This window comes from Rhinolophus hipposideros (genome assembly GCF_964194185.1).
Source record: "Rhinolophus hipposideros genome assembly, chromosome: 12".
NCBI classification, from domain to species: Eukaryota; Metazoa; Chordata; class Mammalia; order Chiroptera; family Rhinolophidae; genus Rhinolophus; species Rhinolophus hipposideros.
The window spans coordinates 31,510,764-31,532,557 of record NC_138058.1 but is presented as its reverse complement, the minus strand read 5'-3'; the positions used below and the strand labels follow the sequence as shown (position 1 = coordinate 31,532,557).

Below are 21,794 nucleotides of genomic sequence, written 5' to 3'. Positions count from 1 at the left end.
TATGCACCATTTATAATATTTTGCCTGTCTTTGGCCTGAAATGAAACCAGTGAGACAGAGTATGGTAGAAGATACCGCACAGACCTTAGTCAATAGGGCATCAATTATGTTTTTTTAAAGCTAACCCAAAATCATTCCATCAAGTTCTTAGGCCCTGGAGAATGGAGTGAGGTCAAGATCACCTGATTATAACCAACTATATGCTGTGTATGATTCCAGGACTTAGGGGCAAAAACGTGAGAGAATGAAGAGAGGTTGGCTGAAAAGCACAACCTGGAGCTGACAGAGGTGAGCATGAACCAAGCAAAGAGACTAGGAAAGCCGAATGCAGCTTCTCTTCTAAGAATATAAATATAGCTTTCCTCCTAGATCTGCTTTACTGGAGGCTAGTTTGCCCTTGAAATTTACAATCCGACTGCCTTTGTATATACCTAAATATCTCATGCAGAACACTGCAGAAACTGACCCATTTACACAATGCAGTTTGTTCAGCTTAGGTAGTAACTACCGAGAAAAGACAAATTTAATTCTGGTGCAAGTTAGGTCTACAAAGGCATTCTGTGAGTGTTTTTGCTGGCAAAGTGATCTCATTATATAAAATAGAACTTGTAATTATTCGGTTCCATTTTGTATTCCCTATCAAGTCAGCTTGACTTGGAGACTGCCCAATTTATCGGGGGGTGAGGGGTTGAAAAAGGCTCTCCAGGTCCTCAGTGAGTGGCTCTTAGAGAAGGCTAGGAGGCATGTGACTTGGTCATCATCAGCTCTCTGAAAATATACACCAAGGAGTTACAAGTTATTAGCAGAACTTTTGCAACAAAGCACAAGCAATACATGATTTTCTCAGTCAAAACTTCTAGGGACAAGGCCTAACGAGAAATCTGGTGCTAACAGTCACAATTAGATTTGCGTTTAATCCTTACACTTCAGCTTCTCAGGGACAGGCAGCATTATTCTGAAAGGCTCCACAGTGGCCACAGTTGTTATTTTTCATACAACTAGAAGGTCATATAAGAAAGGGCTTCTTCATAAATGTTTCCAGAAGACTGAGACTACATCTGAGCTATCCATGAATCTATCTGTGACAGTCTTAGTCTTTTAAATGGGAGAACACTTAGCACTGGGTGCATTTTATCCTGGATTAAGTCTCCCCTACTTGATCCTAAATTACTGCTGGCTGCTTCCAGCACAGAGCGTTGCAAAGGGTAGATAACTGGAAGCTCCAGTCACATTAGCTCCTGGGATGAGCACTGCGGCTTCTGTTTATGGAGGTGTCCTTTTTAAAAGAAAGAGCACATTGGTCTGAGTCTGGGGCCATAGTCTCTGCACTAACTAGAGTTTCACTTTCCTTATGAAGGGTTTTACTCTAGATTTAAAAAAAAAAAAAGTATATTAAAACTGAATAGTCCTTAAGGTTCATTCTGCGTGACCACTCTGATTTTAAATAAGAAATAACAAGGCTCCTCTTTTTTCTATGGGATTATTAATGTCAAAGTCAACCAGGAAGCTGCCCTTTGATGATATATATGTTCTTACTGTGAGCAACATGACTGGCCACTAAGCTGGATTTGCTGACTGTGGTTTTCTGTGTAGCTCGAAGAGTGAGAGGTACGGAACACCATAAAGCTGGATGTTATCAAAGTGCCCGTTCCTAGCGCGGTGAAGGGACTCGTGGTGCAGAAGTCCAAAGATGGGGATTCCGGTTGGGGCTCTACTGCTCACTAGCTGTGTGCCCTTCAGCAAGTCACAATTCTATTTCCTCATTTATAAAGGGGAAGGGCAATACCTCACAAGGTGGCTGCAGCTGCGGGCGTTCAATAAAATAATGGTCCTGAGAACGCTGATCCACAGCAACACACCATACGGACCTAGGTGGTCTGACTACTTGCAGCACATCGGCCAAAATGGTATCATTCAACAAACTCGGAAGAGTTCAAGTGGAGGGCTCATGCTTTTAGGAAGGGTTAAAATTAAAATTCTACTTCGTTTTCTGCTCCAATTATATCCACTGTGGAAGAGACCGCAAGATAATCACTTAGGAGTTAAAATCTAAGCCCAGCTTGGCTCTCCCACTGCTCCACCACTGACTTCGGTTATCTAACATCTGTCCTCTGCCCTCGCTACTATTTGTTTACAATTACAAACAGCCTCTTGCAGTAATGAGGGGCTCCACTGCTGTTAAATGATAAACTGGGTCACTTCAGGCATAAGTTTTTTTAACTTACAGCAGAGTTGGGCAGACCCCCTGTGGCCATTCCTGTAAGAAGTGGGTGTGGGCTTCCCCCCAAGGGCAGTGCTGGGGAAGCCCCACACTGGTGCCCACACTGCTCAGGCTGCTCAGCTCCCACAGCCGACCCAGACTTGGAGACTTCCCTGCACAACAGAAGTGAGAGCCTTGGGCCAGCAGCTGTTACTTGCTCCTTACTCTTTGTCACTCACAGAAAAAAGCGAAAGATGGTGGGAAGGAAACTTGTTTTCCTTTGTTAAAGCAGATTTTATGGACTTCACTTCTAGCCCTTCAACCTGCTGTCATTTGAAAAACCGACAGTATCGTCTTTTCAAGGCAAAAGTATTTTTTTTCATATAATGAAATAAAATACAAAAGTTTCATGTGAAGCTATGCAATAAAATGTCTCTTTCACCCCAAATGTGTATTTTAGTCAACTAGGGTATACAAGTAGATGCTAGCTTATGGAGGTTGCTAATATAGTTAACTTCTGATTATCACAGCTTCAGTTAAAATTCATTTCTGAGTGCTCACTGTGTGCCAAAGTACAGTTTTAGAAGGCAGTTTATTTTTTTAAATTATGTTTGCCTCTTTAATACTGTGGGTTTTAACACATTTTCTGTCATGGGTGAGCTAAAATCAACATTTATCTGCATTCCCTAAACATACACCTCAAAATCAGGGGAGCTGGCTCAAGTTGGGACATCGAGCAGAGGTTCGAGTAATTTATTGTGGCTAGACCACATATATCTATACACCCTTCCCACCTATTCTTAATGTCACACTGAAAAACCATTTCAAAGAAAACACAAACAGAAAACCAAGAGTTAGCTACAACCTGAAGTATTCCCAAACCATATATGCAACTATAAATCATGGAAGGTAACTGTTCTTTCCCACTTTTTATAACTGCCTTCAAAATAAACTAGAAGTAGGCACGTGAGAAAGACAAAACTATTTTATATAAGAAATTGTTATATTTTAACCAGTGGCTCAACTCTCCCCTCCTTCCCAATAAAATTTTGATTTCCAACTAATAGAACAGTCCTCTCATGTTGGTTTTGTCTCTTCCAGTTAACAACACAAAAGAATTACGATCATTCATCCTCTCAATTTTATATAGCTTTCAGAGGCCAAGTAAAGAACAGGATCATCTTGTTAATAAATCTTTCCCATTAAGCTTATGAGTGTAGACTTATGCTAGATTTTTCAAAAGGCTCTCTCTCAGGCAAAGGATTAGGTTACCTTATTGTCTAGGAGTCCCCAAATGTATTAAGGATGTATCTGATTTTAATGTACAGATGTCTTGACTGGAAAAAGAATCTCATAAATCATCATTCCACACATTTTAGATGGGAGAGGAAGTAACATAATAGAACAATTAACAATTACTAAACAAGTTAATCAATATAATGAAAAAGAGACAACATAATGTTTAAAATGCCTAAATTTCAGTCATTCCACCACTTGCTAACTTTTTAATTCTCTGGACTTGAGAATTAGCTCATTTCTAATAGGAGTACCTACAATTCTTCTACTCATCACACAGGTTTCTTGCTAGAACGATAGGTGAAAATTCAAGGATAAGTACTTTACAAACAGTTTTAAAGGGCCATTCCAGTATTCCTGACATGAAGGAATTACTCTGCACTGCATTTATTCAAGTGTGACTGAAGATGATCAAAGCCAGCGACAGGCCTGCAGCAGTTCTGCCAGTTGAGAAGCTCTAAAGTGGGTCCGCTATCACTGCCGCATGGGGTGACATCAGGCTGTTGTTTACAGAAGAAGAAAGGCTGCCAATTTCCACTGAGCAGAAGACCGCAGTGGCCAGCCTCCTTCGGCTGCATATGAGCAAGAATGGACTCTTTATGCGTGGCATGTGTGTACATGCAACGGTTCACGTGCGGGGGCACCAAAACAAGAAAACTGTTTTGTGTGTGAGCACCAGCACACGCGGTGGGGCTCACGTTTTCACTAAGACTAATCAAAAGTGATCAAAACGCAACTTTCACTTTTGTTACTCTGAAGGGAAACTAAAAACTGCCACTCTCAGAAACTTCATCCTCTGTGTGACTTTTTTTTTTGAAAGCAGTTTTGAAGCAGAACAGTCAGTTCTTCTAGTTTTTACAGACTCCTCCTCAAGTTCTGCAAACACTCACTAACAAAAAGAATTATGGAAGGATGTATTTCAAAGCATAAAATATATTCAGACGGCAGCAGCCAAGTTTTATAGGAAGGACTTCATTTTCAGAGTGGTTGGAGTTGCTTCCCCCTGTAAGTTCAGGAAGTACTCAAGTACTAACATACTCTAACTGAATCCACTTTGGGGAGATATTTTGTTAGGTTTATGACTATAAAGAAGAAAAAGTCTGGCTTATTAACATATGCCCATTCATGAAATTTCCTGGCTGAAAGCAACTTTATGTTAAATCAAATTCAGAAGGACAAAAAGAAAACAGGGGCTGCATTTATTATACTCTTTGGTGAACTACCCATCACCTTCTGGGCTAGTAGTCAAATCAGGAATAATATGGGAACAGATCAGATAATGTTTATACCTGGCACTGAAACTTTACTTCAGACAATAAATCTAGTGTAAATCCTAACACTGGAACACTAAAGAAGAGACATGGGAAATATTTCTGGTACCTGGAAATGTGTTTTCTTTGGTCCTGCTGTAAGTGTATCCGAAAAGGAAAGAAACTATGGCTCAGTAATAAAATGAAGTTGAGGAAGAACCCTGAGTTCTGTTTTTGGCTCTGTGGCTGATTAGAGTATAATCCCAGGTCAAATACTTAGCCAAGATGTGCCCTATTCTTAGTATCTGAGAAATTGAGGTGTTCATAGCAAATAGTACTTTCCAATTTTTAGGAGAACATAAGGGGAAAAAAACCCAATAAGTGAAAAGTCTTTACACAATGTTACAGTACAGGAATTAGAAAATAATAGAAACATGGGCTGGGTATCCAGCCTGATATTGGCCGACTCCTTTGAGAGCTGGGGAGGAAAACGTGCTAAACAAGTAGGAAGTGTTATTAACACTTCCTTCATTTTACAGAGAGACGTAACAGTAGCGTGAAAAATATGGCACCGGTTCAACTTTTCCAGGGCCGGTTCCAGCAAGCAACACCGGCCCCAACCTAAACACATCAAGAAACCTGAAGGGCCACCCCTGGACTCCTCCTTGGTAGGAGTACTAAAAATGGACAGCAGAAAACCTTGTCGAAAAATATGGAAGTGATTTCAGGTTAGACTTGAAAATGGCTGTGACCAGCTTCATTCCTTCCTGGGATGAAGGACACCTGAACACACAAGTCAAGGATGATGCAAAATAATGATAACAAAGGGGCAGCAAGTAGGAACATTAACAACTTGACAGTCAGGGATGTTTTAAAAGCGCAGGAATTTAACTGACTGAACAGAGCAGGGATTAGAGCAGAGTTTCACACATCCCGAGTCAGTACAAAGTTCACGAACTTTATTTATAACGTAAAAGAAATAAAAATTTACATAAAGCAGTCAACTTGTCAGTCAAAGCCATCAGCAAGAGCAACGGTACTGAGAAAAACCAAGCTGATGGTAATCCTCATACTTAATGTGTTCCCTTAGCCAACTTACTTAAAATTCTAACATCTACTATTTGGACTTTATTTTTGTTAGCCTTTCTGGTTGTCAAATGGACAGAGTCACTATAAAGCAATTAGAAATGCACACTGAGAAAATGAGGTCACACGAAGGGAAGAAATTTATAATTGGATTGACCAAGTGCCTAAGTTTCCATTTAACACATCACGGCTTAACTGCCGCACTCCAGCATACCACAACATCATCTGCTCTGTGGCATGCTATTTAGAAAAGTCATAATATACTTGCTTGCGATGCATTTGCTTCACAAACTGCCTCCTTGAGAGCACAAAGAGCTCCAAGAACTAACTCCCGACGCTAATACTCATAGGTGACCACTGAATCATTTCAACTTCAAAGACACACCTAATAAAAGAAAACTCAGTTCCATTTCAGTAACTGGCTGAACAGCCCAGGACTCCTCTTTGCCAAGAACTTTTTCCTAGTCATAAACATTTCTTTTTTTTTTTTTCTCATCACGTAATGGTGTGCTGAGTTTGCACTAATACCTGCATCCAGTATTCAAAAGTTAAAGCATAGATATCCCAAAGTACATCTCATTTTGTACTACTAAGGCAAGAAGTAGGATACTGCTAGCTGCAATGTAAACAACTTGTGCAGAAAAACAACTTGAAAGCTTCCAAAAGAGTAATTCTCACACCAACACCACTTGTACACTTGCATTTAAGTGTACAAGTGGCTAACAGAAGATGAAGGAGAGGAATCAAAGAACAGGCTTCCACTTTATTTTAGGAAATAAAAAATCCATTTTAAAAAAAAAAGAGCCCTTTCTAATTCATACAATTATTCAAAAATAAGAGTCACCGTTACTCCAACAAAAGAAGTGAAACCTAAGTCACCAAAACACTTGCCAGAGACTACTATATGAAATGATTAGTCGATTACACAGAAAAAGTGGTAGCAACAAGCACCTCTCCTCTATCACCCCCCCCAACATTAACTCTTTGCCCATCTCCCTGTCCAGTCACCACGTAAAAGCAAAACCAATACCAGTCAAATGCCTTTATGTCTCTATGAGTGATCCTAAATTAGCCCAAATAGAAAATGCTTCACTTTCATCATATTGTTCTGACCATGCATAAGTACTGCAAAACAACAAAACCAAAATTCATGGCCCAGGTCGCTCGAGTGCACTTACCACTCAGTAGTCACTGTCCGCAATAACATGTGAAGTGAGAGCAGTGGAACCCAACCATAGTGATGAGGAGACAGGAGGGCGCCTATACCACAGGGTTTGCACATTGAGTGAGGAAAGACAAACTAATGGCTCATTTATGGCTAATTACAGACAAATTTTTCTGACAATCAAACTTTTCAACCATAATACAATTCTAACAATACCCTCACACTACCTTTTGGTTTTTCCAGCGGCAAAATTTTAAAAATTACTTCTCAAAACTCAAGTTGACCAGGAAGTGTCCCCAAATGCTTCATGACTCAGTCACATAGCACATAGTTAAAGATGAACAAGTTTGAATGGCACAAGGCTTAACATGGCAAAATGGGACTCGTAGCTCTAAAATTTCCCCCGTGATTTGGGTCTTTCAGAAGTAACAAAAATCATTCTCCAAGTATAATCTCTTTTCCAAATAATTTTTTTTAAAGATACGGTATATATCTTTTTCTTAGCGGGCCAACAATTGTTTGTTGGCCATGCTGCAATTTTCAGTCAAAATAAGAACTCTTTATGAAAAATGAAAACAATAAATGACCTGGGACAAAAGTGGTTTTGCCCTTAGAATCCATTCCATACAACTTTCGACCCCGCCCATGAGAAGCTCCAACATGGAATACAGAAATGATAGAATCAAGAAAGAAACAAAGACAAAGCTCTGGCAATGACTCTATCGTTAGCATATAAGTCCTGGGTAACGAGAGGCAGATAATGTCCTGCTCTCCAACCCACTGTCACTTGGACTTTTGTTCCATTCTCTCAGAGAGACTAAAAAGTAGGGGCAAGGAGCACAGTTGAAACATTTCTCCGTAGGAAGATAAAAAAGAAATTGAGTCAGTCCCAGCGGCTTAGCCTTGATTGGTTGTTACCTGCCTGATTGAGTGTCTGAAGACAGGAATGCATCCCTCATCCAACTGCTAATCCCAGCAATCAATATGGCCAACTGTATAGCTATGAACAAATGTTTCCTATGCATGACTTTTCACATCACTGCAAAGCCAGCCTTATTCTAGTTAGGAAATTAAATTTTAGTTTGAGCTTTTGGATCTTGATCTTTGCTTTCTTTTCATTTCTTTTTTTAACATTGGGTAGTGGAAACAAAAATAAAATTTGGTATTAGATGGGAAACAACAGCCATTTCACTTTTCGTTTCAGCCTCTGAGCCACTGGCAGCAAACCTTAACTAAACAGTAAAAACATTTGTTACACAGCAAAGGGAATCCTGTCCACACAACTTTTCTGCAAGGAACTAAAATTAAAAATTTGCCCAAACAAAACCAAGCTTCACAAGTTATAAACATATGTCATCCTTTCAAAAAGTAACCAATAACACTTCGAGGAAACGCAATACCAATTTCAAACTTTAAAAAAAAAAAAAAACTCGAGCACTTTTAGCTAAAATTATAGCCACGATATCCCTTCTCTGGCTTCTTTAATAAAATTACAATTTATTTCAGAGCTCTATTTTCATTGTGCAGTTTCAAAATTTAACGTTTACAGAACCTTCGTTTGAGATGTATAAGACACATCAACACACACTTAAACAGTTCCTTTAAAAAGTATCCCTCTGGCTGAAATGATTCATGCCAGCAGAAGCTTTGAATTATGGATGGAACCATTCAAAATCTGAGTATTTTCAGTATTCAAGGAGCTTAATAGATCAATAGCTATCTCGTCTACACTAAATCTAAAAATTAAAGACACAGTAAAAAAAAAAAGAAAACAACTATAACTGAAAAGGGAAAAGCATTTCATCATTTTTCAAGTCAACAGAGACACAAGACTTTTCACCCTCCTTCTTTTCCCTTGCCATGGAGGTTGGCAGGAATTAAATATTCTACTTAAGGGGTCAAAAAAGATCGATAGCTCTCCTTCAAGAGTGATCCTGTTGTTTAAGTAGAAGATTAAAAAAAAAAAAAGTGAGTATCTTCCCATATGATTGGACTGTGACAATTTTGCAGGACCTTGCAGGTGTTTCAGGAGTGCTTTAGAAATCCCATAGGGGGAAAAAAAATGACAATCCTTCTCTACATATTTTGAAAAGGGCATGCCTGAACAAAGACCCTCCAGTATTCACACAGACTGGAAAACATATCTTTGGAAGATGACTTTCTCATAAGGAGTGAGAGAGGATTCAAGACAAAACAATCCGAAAAAGACTTACTTGCTGGTAAATTAGGCACAATTCTTTTAAGAGAGTAAGTTCTGGAGAAACCAGAGCAGCTGAACTACCCAAACAAGATACAATAGTTCAAATAGAGCATTTTATTTTGCTGACTTTTTCACAGGTAATGGTAAATTTTTTTTTTTAATAAAAGGAGAAAATCTATTTCAACTCTTGCTTTTACCAATAGTGAAATAAAGAGAGTTTTGTTTACATTTGATCTGGAGCTTGATAAATACGTATACACTGTTGACAGTTTCCCTTCTGTGGCTTTGGAATAATATAAAGTTGAAATATATAAGAAAAAATAAGATTGGCCAAGGGTAATGGAGGGTACTTGACCAATTTGTAAACTATGCATAAAATCCTATGTTCTAGATAGTGAGGTGAGAGAACAGGTAAGAGACCAGTTAAGGGAAAGTCACTGACATATATGCTTACTAGTATGGAATGTGGCAGTGTCAAAGGAAGACAACATTTTCTATAAGATGTAAAGGAAAGAAGAAAAAATAGAAATTAGTCTTATTTATTAAACGTCAGCTTTGTGTTGGTTGCTTTAGCTATTGGTTATCAGTTAATAATCATAGAGATAGATATCACTATTCCCATTTTACAGCAAAGAAAACTGAGGCTTAGAGAAGAGTGATGAACACTGTCAGTGGTTAAAACCAATGTCTATTCCTCCTTTCCTCTCCCTAAGCGAACCCCATTCCCAGATTACTTACTGGTCCACACAGGGACAGAGATGCCCAATCAAACAGAAAGATGACAGTCCACATCTTTTCAGCAATTCAGAGATTGCTGACTTCCTCTGAATACCATAATGTATGAATGTGAACCAGCTTGAGAAAGCAGCCAAAACAGAAGTTGGAAGCCAACAAGAAGTCTGGCACAGCAGAAGGATGGTAAGAACCTGAGCTACAAAACTGACCAACTCTGAAGGCTGCCCTACCTCTGGATCTGTTGTGAAATAATAAACTTCCTGATATTCCAGTGAGCCAGAGGGTGGTTTCTCAAAACATCCCAAATAATGTAAGAATTTAATTCACCAAGGTCACCTGCAGTAAGTGGCAGAGCAACTATATGAACCAACATGGTTCTGGCTCGAAAATGAGCTGTTTCCATTAAACCACACTGCGGCATGAACTTTGATAAATGTTTTTTTCTCATGATGCCATCGTGCGATGTTAGAGCTAGAAAAGATCTTACCTCACCATAATAGGAAAATGCATTTACCTCATAAAAATGTTTAAAATAGTGGCCTTATTGCAAACACAGAGAAGAAATTCTCTTCAGCAAAAATCCCTACAATTTCATATTCTGCAGAACTTCTCACTTGATATGCATTTAATGTTTAGTAGAATATGAATTCACATGCCTTTAATAAATGGAATTGAGCTCTTGAAAAGCCTTCCAAGTTATTAATTTTCTTAGGTGGGATCGTAGTATTGTGGCTATGTAGGCAAATGTCCTTATTCTCAGAAGATGCATAGTGAAGTATTTAATGGTAAAGAGCCTTAATATATGAAACTTACTTTCACATGGTACAAAAAATTATACATAGAGAAAGAAAGGGGGAGAGAGAGTCATCAAGTGAACGTTAACAATTCTTGAATTTAGGTAGAGAGAATATGGGTGCTTGTTGTATTATTCTTTCAAGTGTTCTACACGTTTGAAAAGTTTTACAATAGAAATCTTGGGTGTGGAGGAATCTGGTGTGGGAGAGAGCACTGCAGAGAACAGTGTGGCTGTAGATTAGAATAACCTGGGGACTTTTCAAAACATGGAAGCCAGGACCTCACCCCGGTTAAGGCCTGGGCATGGCAATCCTCAAGTGTCCTGCTGGTATGGCAGAAAGAGCTTGCGCTTTAAAGTCACAACTCAGTCCCAGTCCTATAAAGACAACTCTGAAAATTTCTCTAGACTATTTTTTATTCATGAAAAATTGCCAGTGTTCTAAACTTACCATAAGCATTAATTTCGACAATAAACTTCCCTGAAACATACATTGGGTGACATAGGAATATTCCATTAATATCAAACCATCACTTTAACAAACCTGTATTACCATTCCTGTGCTGTGCTCAAGACATGGGGACAGGAAGAATACAGCAGACTAAGTTTTTCCCTAAACAAATGTATTCATAGAGTCTATCGTCCAACATGCCAAAATTTAAATTTAAAAATGAAAAAAAAAAAGTAACACTATTTGAGAAGCATTAAACCAAATAGCCTCTTTAAAAAAATTTTTTTTAAAAGTCTTATTAAATCATGCTCTTTACTCCATGCCAAAGATGAGTCATAATCTGTTAAACTATAAGGAAAAGGAGGATTCCTTGAAAAATACACAACTCCAGTTCTCCAAATTCAAATTTGTGCAAATTACTTAAAGATACTCCAGTGAGCCTTATATATGGAAAAAAGCTCTCTGAGGTCCTATATCTAAATTTCAACTGGCGCATGGGGCCTCCTCGGTTCTATTTGTCTTTCTTAAAACATGTGTGTCTGGGGTATGGGATGGAGGTGAATACATGGTAGGTGAAATAAAATGCAGTAATAAAAAAATAAATGTCAAACTTTAAAAATATAATTCTTATAATAAGGATTTTATCTTGAAAATATACCGTACAACCTAAGTGGCTTTTTTTAAAAAAGTGTTTTTGATATACAATGAACACATACAGCATTTAAAATGTATAATTTGGTATGTTTTGACATCATGTATACACCCTTGAAAAACATCATAGCAATCAAGATAATGAACATAACTATCCTAGGCAGCCTTTTGAATCAAATAGATGTGTGTGGCACAGATACAGTTTTCAGGAAAAGAAACTCTTGATAGAAATTGTTATTAAAAAAAGAAGTTTCCACATACTTTCATCAACAGATAAAATAAACGTTGAGGCTTTGGATTTTTTCTCCCTAATTTAAATCTAATAGACAAGCATATGTTGTGTTATTCTATCTTAGATTGAGGCCTCAATAAACAAAAATGCATTCCAAAAACAAAGGGATTCTTAATATTTTCAAATATCCAGGAAAATAAAAACAAAAGGCATAGTCACACAGCATTCTGTTTGAGAACTTAAACATACACACATCAGAAATTTTGCTAATTTCAAAGCAAAACAATTTAGAAAGATTATACCTACATATTAAAGCAATATATATAAACTTCCTAAATGTGGTATATTAGGCCCAGAGCACTCCCATTTCATCGGCAGGGCTGCTTCAGGCAAAACTGAGGAAGAAAGTGTGTCTACAGCAACTGCCAAAGCCTCCGTCTCCACTTCTTTCCTCCCCATTCAGTGTTTCTTCCATTTTTCAGTGAACTCCCTTGGTCCACAGGGCCCTCACCGATGTGCCAGGCTTCCCAAAGCTATGAAGTAACTTTCGTCCTTAGGAACCTAAACCATATCCATGGTGTGTCCATACATTCTGCTTCCCATGGGGATAGCTAGCTAGGGAATACAGTAAATGGCTAGGATATGTGCTCCATTCCCTTTTCCTTCCCTTCCTTGCTGAGCAGTTGCAGTAGTTGGAAGGGGGACTGCTCTACCCTGAGGTACCTCAGGCACAAAGAAGGTCTGCTCACCATCTTTGCACGAACTTGAAAGGAAGGATGGATTCTCACGGAGGCCACCCAGGACCTATAGAAGGCAAGTCCATTTGAGCTAGAACTAAGTTTAGTGTGGTGGTGTACACCAGACTTCCCATCAAACTAAATACCACATTGCCTAATACAAGAGACTTCATTTTCATGTGGAGATCTTTTGTCTCCTCAACTAGACTGCGAACACCATTATGGGCAGGTGCCATGTCTTACTAGTTTCTGAGACCCCTAAGCACCAGGGACATGTATTAAATATTTATAAACAAAAATAAAAATAATTAATAAAAATCATTGTTACATTGTATTAATGTTATTTTACTGCAAAAACACTTAGATATATCAACTTTAATATTTGAGGTGGAAATGTACACTAAGGGTTTTATTTGTTTGTTTAGGAAAGTACATCGTTTTCACAATCATAAAAACAAAAAATTAGTTCTTTATGTACACTAGACAAAGCAAACTTAAGATTTTCTTGCTAATTGTGCAATATAACTGATATGACTACATTTCCATTGTGCAATTTTCAGCGTTACACATATTTTTCAGGCTCTGTTACAAAGAAAACAAAGCAAAGGGAGAAAACAACTTTAAAAAGTGTAAAAAAAAAAAAAGAACCTGGGAAAAATTTCAGACTATGTCCACTGTCAGGTTCTTCAGGATTAACAGATAAGGATGATTTCAGATTTCTGGTAGAATCATCTGTCTACATTATAGCTTTTTAATATTTCAACTCAAACTCAAATTAAAATTGTCCATTCAAATGGAGTTTTGTTTCCGGATTTAGGATTCCTTTTATACCAAGTCAAAGGGCATAAAATCCGTATAAAAACATCTTACCTTTTTTTCAGATCATTATTACACAATGTTTAGTTATGACTACTTCAAAGTAGTAGCTAACAAGCTCAGCACACACCAAATTGTTCGGGATATAATTTCTACAGGATGGAAATATCTGTCTCTTTTCTTCACTGCTGTAATGTATGTGCTCAGTACGAGTAGCTGGCACATAGTAAATGCTCAATAAATACCGTCAAATGTACTGAAAGAATGAATAAATAAATGAATGAATGGAAGCTAGGAATGGGATATAGCTATGTATGGGGGTGGGGGGGTGGAGAGCAGGATATGGAGCTCTTTCCATGAGTCACAGATTTCATAAAGTACAATTTCTGGAAAATCTCTTATTTAATCAACTCTAAAATACAGTTTACCTAATCTTATATTTGAATTGTTTAAATAAAAAGTAACAATGAACTGTTTTCTAAATCAAAAAGATTTATTTTGTTTCATCAAACTGAAAGTTTTTATACTACTGATATATGAATGTCAGGTATTTTGAGAAAATATTAAACATTCTCTCCAAATCAATGGATTTTTGGTCCTTAAGAAAACTTTTTACTCAAAGGATTTTTATGTAAACCTTTTTTGTTTAATAATACATATTCATTTTCATACCCTTTGATTTCCTGGGTGAAAAGAACCCTTAAAATCAAAACAAAAGTTAACTCAAAGGGATACATTTCATTTGAGTTGAAGCCATGAAAGACAATAAAGCTGATGGTTACTTCACCGGGAACCATTAATCATTCAACAATGGTAAACCCTGGAAAACCTCACAGTGGACTTGGTCTGATGTTCAGTCTGGTTTTAAGGAGTTAAAAACAAAACAAAACAAAACAAAGGAGCTGCTCTTCATGTCTAATGTGACGTTCTCAGGCCAGCCACCCACTGTGTTGTCTGATGGTGATGGTCATTGCCGAAACAGCCACCACAGCTCACCAGAGAGCACTTTCAAGGTAACATGGACAGAAAAAATTCTGTGAGTATCCTACCATCAAAGGAGTTACTAGACAAAGGGTTAATAAGAAACATGTCACAGTTTCCCCTCTCACTACGTCATTTAAGCTAAAACTTGGTTTTAGGTTTACAAAATGGCCCCTTAAGTTCTGTGTAGATTAGATGATCAGAGAGCTTATCTTTTGAAATAAGGCAAAGCAAATTTTCTATAGAGAAGACCTTTGCCTCAGTCTCATAAAAGCAGACTAAAATAAATGAAAACTAACTTCATACCTCATAGAGGCACAGGCAAAAGACAGTTAAAGGAAAAAACCTGCTGTGATCAAGGTAAAAGAACACCAGTATGAAAAGAAGATTGAGCAAAATAAGAAAGACGCTACATAAAAAGAAAAGACAAACTCATGTGGAAATATTAAGAAAACTGAAAAGCAATGGTAGAACAACAAGAAGAGGGTTATGAAAAACAGACAACAATTAAATTAAAAGTGGGCTGTTTGGATCATTTTATTTAATATGGTAGGAGTAAACATTTAATATACTAAAGAGTTATACATACATACCAGCACACAAAACAGACATCAACGTGGCCTTTAAATTCAAAAGTGGAGAAGAAACCTGATCATTCTAAGTTTCAGTCAATTGGATGAACAGGACAAAAGGACAATATATTTTTAAAAATTGCTTTCTGCTTAGCAACCTTGCTTTAGAGGATCACTGTCCACTACAAGCATACTTAATATTAGCCGGAATAAATAATACTTCTTTGTATGTCCACTGGCTTTGACAGGTCTTACTCTGAGTACACTAGAATCTTATTTCCATTTAAAAAAGTGAATAACAACACCATGAGACTGTGACAACTCTTCACTAATAACCACAAAGAGATAAAGCTGAATTCCAAGAAATTTATATATCGTGCTAACTCTGGGCTTTTGACTTTTAAACACCCCTAACTCACTTTTAGGGACAAAAGGAAAAATGACTAGTTTTTTAATATATAAACTGTTGTCACCCGCCTTCCCAAATAAAAGATTAGCTGGAATAAATGAAATTCTCCAAGCCACTATATTCTGAAATGTGCGCATTTTCACTGCATTCAAGGTACAAAATAAATGAGTATAAGGAGGGGTCTTATAGTTAAATAATCCTTTTGATATTTAAAATGAAATAATATGATTAATAATTTTTCTCTTTGCATGAACTTCTAATGGAATCTGATATATCTGAACATTTTTTCCTGCAATGCACAAGCAAGTTTTACAAGCTTGAATTTAATCAAATGTATTATCTCTTAAATACATAAAGTCTGTTCTTAGGACATCAACAACTGCTATAACCCAGGATGTACCAAAACTCAGTGTTAGCACGTAAAATCCCATTCAATTAAACCAAAGTCCCTTGCCTCTTTAAAAGGTATCTTATATATGCTTGTGAACATACCAATAAGAAGTTCCTTCAAATATAAAGTTAAAAGGAAAACTGCCCTTCAGAAAAAAGTCTAAAAGGTTCACAATTTTTAAATAACAATAAATATCTATTTCTAAATGCTAAGGTTTACTTTGTATTTGCTTGCATTTTGTCCTTCTCCAATGCTTTCAAAAGGCACTTACAACTTACCCCTACAACATCCTCTGTGAATGAGGGTAGGGTAACTGCCTTCCCTCACCCCACTAGAAGGATATGAACATAGAAAGTCATGAAGGGTAAGTGTAATGTTCAAGGTCACGTGCCAATAAGTAGCATTGCTCAGTCTAGAACTCCAGGGACCTTAATTCTAAGTTTATGTCAATAGATAATGCATATATTATTTTCCTCTCCTTTTGATCACAGACAGAATACAGCAGTTCGAATAATGTAGTTTCCATTCATCTGTTGTTTCATTAAAACGTTGATGAGATGCCATAGGAAATTACTCTTGACTCTTGTTTATACCAATTAGCCCATGGTGAAACTGATTTCCTTTTAGTTGTTTCGCTTGAAGTTGCAGAACCTATTGATGACATTAAGTGAGGTCTTATCGTATATAATTATCCATTTTCCTAATGTTAGAAGACAGGATAGAAATCACAAGTCCTAAAGGTTACATCTATCTCGCTTTCCTCTTCTTTCCAAACAATTCATCAGAAACATTGCTTTTTTAAAAAACTCGGGAGACATCATATACGTCTGTAAATACTAATAAATACTTGAATGTCTTAACAAAAATGTTAAATGAGAGAGATGTGGGCTACAGAAACAATGTCATGATAAAAGTGAAAAATAAGTGAACTTCCACCTTGCAAACCAGACACTTAAGTGTAGTTTCTAAGTGGCTATAAATTAATCTTTTAAAGTTTTATTTTAGATTGGCTGCTTCAAAAGTATATGAACAAAAACGGGCAACTTTTCTAAATTAATTGTTTTAGCCAATGGAAATGCAATATACTATATAAACTGGGTAATTGATGATTAGGTTAAACAAAGGATTATGTATAGAAAATTATCTACCTTGTACTACATAGTTTACATATTTGAAAAGTTTTAACAATGTTGCAGAACACTGTAACACTTTTGAGTAGATTAGTATTCAGATTACATTACTGGGGAAATCTCTTTCTTGAAAGATATTTTTGAATTTTATAATTTCAGGGGGCATGACAATTAAACTGGATTTTACTGACAAGTTAAACAGTGATTCTATAAATGAAGCAGGTGGTAAGCCCCATCAATTTTGCTTCCTTAAAAAAATATATATTCCCCAATTGTGTAATGCCTATTAAGTGTGCAATGAAGTTTAAAGTGTTATATCTACTAATTGCATATATCTCCATTATGATTCCTATTACACTATTTACTGCAGCTATTTCAAAAAGCTAATTATTTATTAAGACTACTCAAGAGAAAGAGTTTCATTCTTGAATGGAAATAAATAAAGCTTTGATCCTTAAGGAAATGAGGCTATTTTATTTTCACAGTGTTAATTTGATAAATTCTCTTTGTTATTATTAATTCTGAGGCTGATAATAACATAACATCATTTGGGACATTCAAAATCTAATTTGTGTAATTCATATTAACTATAATAACATTCAGTTTAGTGACAGAAAGTTTGAAAAATCTATGATAAAATATGGGCCTGTTAGGTACCAAGGGAAGATATTTGATATGTACTTTTCAGACTATTTTAAGTTGAATCTTCAAAATGAAAAAAATTTTCTTAATAAAATGTTATACTATAATTCTCCTTATTTATCCTCTATTTATAAAAAATAATAATTGAGAATGTAAAAATTCAACTCAACAATACAAATAATAGTATTCTCCACAGTATCACTTATAATGTCATTGAGCTACTCATAAACAACTTGAGAATAACATTATTTAATTCATTCCACAGAATTAATTAAGCTTCTTTATATACCGGACACTCTGCTAGGCCCTGCAAATTAAGTTATGAAACACTATTCTTACCCTCAAAGAGCTTTCTGATTAGCAGAGGGGAAAATCAGACAACAGCAAATGTGTGATAGGTATCATTGTAATAGAGGTACGTATAGCCTATTGTGCAAATTTAAATGAAAGAGTAATCTCAACTCATCAAATATCTAAGTTTCATAAAGTCATATAAACTCTAGTTTAAAAATATAAACCCTATAGAATATCATGCAAATTGATAATTCTGCTTATTTTGACAGAAATAATTCTTTACCTTTACAAAAAATTTACCCATGTTTCAAGACATACAAGGAGCATCACAGAGAATTAAACTTGAAAACATACCAAACACTAGTCAAGATCTTTGCATATATTAACTCATTCGGACCTCACAGTAACTCTTCGAAATAAGTGCTTCTATTATCCCCATTCTACAGACAAAGAGTCTGAGGTTAACATGACCAAAGTCAGAAAGACAATAAGAGGAAATACTGGGACTTGAACCTACAAAATCTGGTGGAAGAGGTTCCACTATTAACCACTAACTACACTATACATCCTCTCTAAGGGTGGTGGTGATGAGGGAGCAGCTAACACCAAGTGCTCTGGGACATGCATTGTCACTTATCTTTACAGCAGCTCTCTGAGGAAAAGTCATCCTTCCCATTTACAGGAGAAAAACCAGCACAGGCCAGGTTTGAAACTGGCCCAGACAGTCAGACAGCCATCTCAGGGTGGCGGCAAGATTCAAACTCAGGCAGTCTGGCCTCTCAATGATTCAGTCTTACACTCATGAAAAAGGCCATATGATAAAATGTATTGAACAATTCAAAAAAGCTTTGTGTAAGTTTTCCTGAAACACTCTGCAAGGTTTGGGGGCTTATGAAAAGCATTTCCTTACAATAGCATTTACATTTGAGTCAACTTTACTACTTTGGATTGATCATAAACACATTTCTGCTCTTTAAAAAGAAATCTTTCTGTAGAAACTTGGCAGATTTCAGAACAGGAACAGTCTATTCTTTAAAATTAAATTTAGTAACAAGTTATTCTGATTAGTCTGAAAGAAAAGGTGAGAATGAACTACTAAAGAGTTATTCTGATTAGTCTGAAAAAAAAGGAGAGAATGAACTACTAAGAGGTCTTTCCTGTACTTTAATATTTCAAAACATGTTTGGTTTGGCCTAATTTGAATCTTGTGGACAAATAGACCAGAACTTGACTCAAAAAGAATAATACCATTTAATATAGGCTGAATTCTCAAAAGTGACCTCAGAAGCCTACTCTGAGTAACTACTTCTCATAATTTTTACTTTTGTCTCAAATTAAATACTAAAGATTCATAAGGCAAGAGTCTCATAAAACATACATGGGCAAATATGTGTACTTTTGAGCCCAACAATCAAGAAACCAAATTAAAATTTTACAACATTCTGTAGCATGATATTGTTTAAGAGCAATCAATACAAGAGGGATATCAAAAGAAAACAAAATCCGTATTACCCTTAACACACGCCACCGTGCCCAGTAACTGAGAAATAAAAAATTCTCTGTTGTAATTTCTTGCTAGAGTAGAGGTGAACTAAAGATGGAAGTGTCAAGCTGGATTTTCATGTTACCTTGCTTTCCTCCAACAGGTTCAAAGACTTAATAACCTTTCATACTGAATTCATATTTTTTTCAAAAGGGAACCTAAAAAACTATTATACAATAAATAGTAAGCCATGCCACTAGGCAACCTGTCTTCCCTTGCTCTATTACTACACATTCAAATTAGAAATACCTTTTGTTTTGCCTTTATTGAATAAAAGCTTAACTTTGATTTGGAGGAAAATGTACCCATTAGCCGTTTTACACTTTTTGCAGGTCATAGAGTCTATCGGATCACACTGCTGACTACCATTCACTAAGCATCCCAAAGGCAGCAAGCTTGCCATTACCGCTCAGTTTAGAAGCGTTATAACGTCCCGATGGTGGAAGTCTGGCAATACCTAGAAATACAGCAGGGCTGGTGAATAAGGAGTCGAGGGGCGGGGGAGGAGGGGGCAGGGGAGGGAGGCAGTCGCCACCTCAAATCCACGCCGGACCAGGAGCCTTCTTCCCACAATGTGATCCCTGCCCTCCCCGAAGTGGATCGGCTACAACATTTTTCCAGATCCCCCCCCCCTCCAAGACCCCACAAGGTACTCACCCTTCCGCGAAGAAGTCGCCACCGGGTCCAGCTCTGAGACGGGTCGGGGTGGCAGCGAGGGAGGGGACGTCTGAGCTGTGGGCGGGGGGTGTCGGTGCGTCACTCGAGTGCAGGACGGTGAGTTCCAGGGGTGGGAGCGGTGAGGAGGGAAATCAAGTCACGACCGACAGAGGAGGAGAAACGGAGGGGCGGGTGGAGAGCCCCTTCCCTAAAATGAACTCCCCTGCCCCTGCGACCCTCTGTCCCAGGGACGGAAAATAAAATCGGGGGAAATAAGAGACTGATAAATCTCTAAAACGCCGAGGCGCGAGGAACAGACTTTAATTTAAAGGGGGGAAATGGAGCGAGGGCTGGAGGGGAGATAGAGAGAAGTGGCTCTGGGTCTATCCCATGCCTTTGCAGTCCCCAAGCAGAGGAGGAGGCTGGCAGGGGGGAAGTTGCAGCGGCTCCTAAGGAGGAGGAGGAGGAGGAGGAGGTTACACCGTAACAAGTACAGACAGACAGCCATGGATCAGAGGGGCGCTGCAAGCAGGGGCGGCCGCGGCTGGGTGAGCGGCGGTGGCGGCAGCACCGCCTGCTCAGCTCGCTCAAGACATTTAATTGGATTGATGGGTTGTGCAGTGACTCACAGACTTTACAGAGTCGTACAGCAGTCCCCGCCCAGCTGGACAGGGTAGATGCGGCGGGGACGGGCGGGGAAAAGGGGCAGTGGAAGAGCCGGGAGGGGAGGAGGCGACTGAGAGGGCGAGGAGTTGGAGAGGCGGGGAACGGAGCGGAGCCACCCAATGGCGAAGCACGCCGCTCCGACAGGCGTGGGCGTCGGCCAATGACAGCACGACTCGATAGGTGGCTGGCTTCTCCCCTAGCCCAATGAGTCTACTAAGGACACTGCCGCGAACCGGGAGTGGGGGGTGGGGAGAGGTGGGTGGACGTTGAAGTGGGGGGTGGAGGGAAAGATGAGGCGCCGGAGACCAGCGGAGTCACTCTGCTCTCCTCGCTCCAGAAGTGCGCCTTCCGCCAATCCGAGAGCCGTGTGGGGGTGATGGACGCAAGCGTGTGACCAATGAGGAGGAGAAGGTGCCGCAACAAGCCCCAGGGAAGGAGTAGGCGGGCCAACGCTCTCCCCTCCCTCCCGCGGCAGGGTTCTCCCTCCCGCCGGGTTCGGGTCAGTCACGCAAATAACAGTGTGAGGGCTGGGGCAGCGCGGGGGGGCGGCGGAGGGGCCGTGCTGCTGGCGGCGTGACAGCGATAGGGACTGGCTGTGCTGCCGACTTCGCGCCGGCAGGAGGAGGCGGCGGCGGAGGCTGATTCCTTACTCAGCTTGCAGGCTGCTGCTGCTCATCAGCCTCTGCCTTGCGCTACCGGGGAGTCCCTGAGGCCAAACCCCACACCTGAGGGGCAACCACATTTGGAGTGAATCAGATCAAAACTTTGCCCACGTCCATGCAGTACCCACTCTTGGAGACAGCTCGGTGTGACGTCCTGTGGGGGGCTGTGCTCTGGGATCTGAGGAAGCTGGAAGCTATAGAGACCGGAGCCTTGGCAATGGCATTTGCCTCCTTG

At 38.7% G+C, this 21,794-nt stretch overlaps 1 protein-coding gene across 1 annotated transcript in view; it reads right to left on the bottom strand.

Annotated features, from left to right (window-relative positions):
- SERTAD2 (SERTA domain containing 2) overlaps window positions 1–20,638 on the bottom strand; it is a 99,273-nt gene extending 78,635 nt beyond the window's left edge. The window contains exon 1 of the mRNA XM_081068715.1: window positions 20,232–20,638. The gene's annotated coding sequence lies outside the window, so the exon portion shown is untranslated. The remainder of the gene's footprint in view (window positions 1–20,231) is intronic.
- Window positions 20,639–21,794: the final 1,156 nt, after the last annotated feature.